Here is a 4,995-nt window from a genome sequence, read left to right as displayed (position 1 = left end):
TTTTAAACATTTATTTTACTTTATTTTTTTATCAACTTTATATTTTTCCCAGTAGTGCAAATTAGTGCATCATATATTCACCTACTGTACAGACAAGTAGGGAGAACTAATAACAATAATAAAAAACATACAACAATATCATACATAAATGAAAAGACAAAAAACAATATTATCAGATGCAATAAAATTCAATAACAGTTTTGTGCAAGATGTAAACATCCCAGGAGAATATTATGGTTAAAAAAAGGGACATTTCTAGAAACCAGTTGAAAATGTTGGTGAAACAGAACCAATAAATACTTTGATCATACCAGGGTGACCAGCTGGTTTTCCAGTAGATGACATCCTGCAAATGATATGTATTTATTTTCTTGGTGATTCAGTAGAACGTATACAATCAAAACAATAACAGCTTTCCTAACTTAGAGTTGCTTACTGAGTTTTTTCAGTATCTAGTTACCCAAATATTTTGGACCTTTGCATGAGAATTTAAATGAATTCGATATATCCCATCTGATTAAAACAAGAGTATATGGCATGACCAAAACATTGCCATATATACTAAAGAAAAGGAAAGAGGCTATTGGTGTTGTGCTCTAGGATTCTTTTTTAAAGTATATGTAAAGCCAAAAGATTTGTTTTTTCAGTGCATTTTGAAATGGTCCAATTTATGCATTTGTATTCTCCAGCCTGAATTACTACAATTCCTTATTTATTGGGTCCCCGAAAAAAAAAGAGACATGTGCTCCATTTAGTAATTGCAAAACATTGCATCTAGACTAATCTTAACTAATTTTCCTCATTAACAACTCTCTATTGGTTGTCTGTAAAATGGAGGAGATATTTTGGAGAATTTTCTGCCAACATTCAAAGCATTGAATACCCTTGGTCCCAGTTATCTTGAGGAGCCACTTCACCATATACCACCCCATACAGCCTCTACTTTCCAAAACTCTAAATTGGTAGTTTCTCAGAATTCACATGGCCTATTCTCATCCAGCTCTAACTCAATGGAACTTACTCCAATAGTCAGTCTATGAGGCTTCATCTCTAGAAATCTTTAAACAAGTCTAGAAAACCATTCCTTTTCCCAAGCCTATGAAGTACATAATATATAGTAGTCGCTTGATTCCCTATGCATTGCTCATATCAATGCATAATAAAACTAAGACTCTTAATAGAACGCTTAGTGGCTGATTATCAAGAGAGCACAACAATTACAACAGTAAACTCTATAAATGTTGATATAAAAAAAATAAAAATGTTGATATAAATATAAAAATGTTGTTGGGGTTTCGGAAATAAGGGGTGGTCTTATCTTCCTCTTTGCCGTGACAACATATTTTAGACCTTAAATCTGAAACACAAGTTGTCATCCTCTGTGTAATTTTAGATAGATTATAAAGAACACAACCCTCTTCTCATCTCCTCTCCCCTACTTATCTCTAAAAGCCCTTCTGATCACCTTCCTCCTCCTCATCACCATAACTTCTACTTGAGTGCAGGATGTTTTTAGCTCACAAGTATTTTGGAATAGCCAGAAGGTTTTTTTAACACTTATCAGTGGTCTATTTAGCAGACCAAAAGGTAGCTAATAAGGGAAGTTCATTGTCAGGTTTGGCACATACTTTAACTGAATGTATTCCCTGTCCGTGTGCAATCCGGAAAGTTTTCCTTCAATTCATGTCCTAGGGACACAACTAAAGGCCAAGAGAGATGGAAATTCCATTAGAAAGTTGCATGCAGGAAAAAATGTCCTGATAGAAGATTTTGGCTCACTTTATGCTCATGAGACAAATTTAAAAATTTGGATTCCCGAGAAGGGACAATAGATTACCAGCAAATGTAGAATTTTCTTAAGAAGTGATGGATAACTAAATGCACTGTAATGCTTCCATTAAATTCTGCTCCTTTCCAATTACGTCTTGATACTTGTATATTAGGGTAAAGTAGTATCATACTCTATTTTATGCAGATGAAGCAGCATGGCTTTATCATCTCAAATTATCTGCAAGGTGTACTTCAGTTGCGTGGTATAGCACAGATTTCGTGAGGCAAAGGGGCATTTGTAGATCCTAGTGCAGGAGTGAGGTCCACAACAGTCCCAGCTGGAACCTTGAAGGTGAAGTGTTGCAGCAGTGTTGTAAAGAAGAGGAACAGCTCGATTTTGGCCAGACTTTCACCAGCACAACTTCTCTTACCTGAGCAAAAAAAAAATTATAAATCAGACTTACTGAAAGATTTTCTTTACAAAAAACCTCACTTTAGAATCTAGATCAGCGTTTCTTAACCAGGGTTGCTTGAGCAATGATCAATATGTGACTTATGTGACACTAATAATCCTTTCGGCTTTATGTAAGGGTGAAATTCTTCCCACTGCCCAGCAATTTAGGAGGCATTCTTCCTACTGCGCACCATGGTAATGTATGACATTGTGGATATAGTAATATATGTAGACATTGTTCCACTGAACCCTGATTGAGAAACACTGGGAAAAAATATCTAAAAGTATATTAATATTTTTATATATAACATATAGACCAAATTTTTGCCATGAGTTCCCTGAAGACTTGAAAATGATTTCAAGGGTTCCATCATGTCAAAAAGACTGGTCTAGATGCAGTATTCTGCACTTACTAAATGGGACACATGACTTTTCTTGGTATCCCAATAAATAGGGAATCTTCGTGATCCAAACAGGAGAATACCAATGCATAAGTTGCATTTGCCCTTATATACTTCTATATACATATACTGGCTATAAAAAAAAAAAAACACACACACAACACAAAGGGACTCTTTCCTTTACTTTAGTCAAAATGGTAAAGATTTTGAAATGTCATGGATCCTTTTTTATAGCAGATAAAAAATATAGAAAAAAGTCATTGGTATTCCCACAGATATTCAGTGTTTCTCAACCAGGGTACAGTGGAACCCCGGCGTTCCTCCAGAGGTTTCTAGGGATTCCTTTGCAGTGAGCAATTTATGCTTCTCAGGTCACTTTAAGTGAAACCAATTATATGTTTTGCTATCTGCAAGGGTGACATTGGGTGATGCTGTGGATATAGTAATTTAAGCAGGGATTCCCTGATGACCTGAAAAGTATTTCAGGCGTTCCTCCATGTTAAAAAGATTGAGGAAGGCTACTCTAGATATATGGATTATGCTAGACACCCAAAGCCAAAACACAGTTAATAGACAAATAATCAGAAATCCTGACTATTGTAATGTAATATAAAATTTAAACATGGACCATGCCATCCCATATCTGGAGCTTCCCTATTGGTCCTTTATCATAATGGTCAGTCTACCTGACCAATAGGGAAGTTAAAAAAAAGTAAGTGGGACCAAGCTCAAGTTTTATTCTGCGGTCATTACTAAGGGAATGCCCAATGTTTCAATTGGCCAGTTTTATACTAGTTAAATAATAAAAATATGCTGCAAAGATTCACAGATCAGTGCTATTTTAGATGAAATGAGACAACTAACTAGATATTAAAACGGCAACTCCATTTTTCGAGCATCATAGGCAATATTTAACTATACAAGAGCATCTCTTAAAAAATGACTAACCAACCAAGCTATATCCTAAAACTTTCCTGGATTGAATAGGCGTGTTTATTCATAGGTGCTTGACAAGGTGTTGACTTCAGGTTGAAAGCTGACATCCCAGTTTTAAATCCTAGTGAGTTACTGACTTGGAACATGCAGCCAAAATTGTTAATATCTAGATTTCTACCTGTTATACCCACTCCATTGACTCACTACGTAAAAATCATGATCAAGATTACAGCTCCCGTGTCTGCAGAAAATACTACTAGGAAAAGACTAATTCCATATGTTGTCCTTGTTGTTTGGTTAAAAATTGTTTCTGTCCGGAAATTTGTGTTTGAAATTACCTGCTGAGAAGGGTATAAATGCATCGTTCTTCTTGAAATTTCCATCAGCATCAAGAAAATGTTCTGGGTAAAACTCATCTGGTTTTGCAAAGTAAGTTTTGTCTCTCAATATAGAAGACAGCAATGGAATAATAGTGGTTCCCTAAGGAAAAAAATGCAAACTAGAATTATTAAAAAAATAAAATAAAATATTGTAACATATATTACAAAAAGTAGAGTTTTGTTTAAACGATTGGAAGAGAATTCCATGGAGGCCTCTCTAACTAGGGTTGAAATTAAAAAAGAACTTCCTAAATTGATAATGACTTTGTTTTTTTTATTTAATTCAATGAATATATACATTTATACATTTATATATACATATATATTTATACATTTATACATTTTATATACAAATATATACCTTTTTACCTATATTACCTAATATACCTATATTACCTTTAACTCACCTTTGGAATCAAATAGCCTCTGTATGTGATATCTCGACTTGTTGCATGTGGAAGATTACCCGGAGCAATATCACCAAAGCGCTGGACTTCACAGACAACAGCATCAGTATAGGGCATCTGCTTCCTGTGCTCTAGCTTAGGCTGAGCTGAGCCTATAACTCTGTCAATTTCATCTTGGACTTTTTCTGTTGGAATATAAACATTACATCATTAGTGTCTGTAGATCAAGAATAAGTGGAAAAGTATGTTTTTTAAAGTTTGTTTTTTAAATTGTGGAGTTAATTTTAAGCAATATCAAATAACATATGTTGTCATTAAATATAAGTAAAGGGGAATGTGAATGATAATGAACTATCTTTAAAAAAAGCACTTACCTAGAAAGTTGCCCATCCCTCTGATATCATAGTCCAATTGATCCAGCGGAGTGCTGTCTTCCTTCTTCATTGGGCACCACCTTCTAAAAAATGTAAAAAAAATTGCCGATCTGATGGTGCATTGGTGAGATCGGCACTTTTTTCCACTTGAGGAAAGCCTTTTCTGTGCATGCTCCAGATCGGACATGTGCAGAAGGAGTGGCCTGCAGCCTTCTGTGATATGTGAGGTATGTACAGACATGTGCCGCAGCAGTTAAGATAGATGCTGTGGGT

General features: G+C 35.0%; 1 pseudogene; it reads right to left on the bottom strand.

The window, feature by feature from the left end:
• The window catches only part of LOC140328075 (cytochrome P450 2K1-like), a 14,063-nt pseudogene continuing 9,068 nt past the window's right edge, over positions 1-4,995 (bottom strand).

This window comes from Pyxicephalus adspersus, chromosome 4 (genome assembly GCF_032062135.1).
Source record: "Pyxicephalus adspersus chromosome 4, UCB_Pads_2.0, whole genome shotgun sequence".
Classification (NCBI taxonomy): Eukaryota; Metazoa; Chordata; class Amphibia; order Anura; family Pyxicephalidae; genus Pyxicephalus; species Pyxicephalus adspersus.
This window is presented reverse-complemented; position numbering and strand designations above follow the sequence as displayed.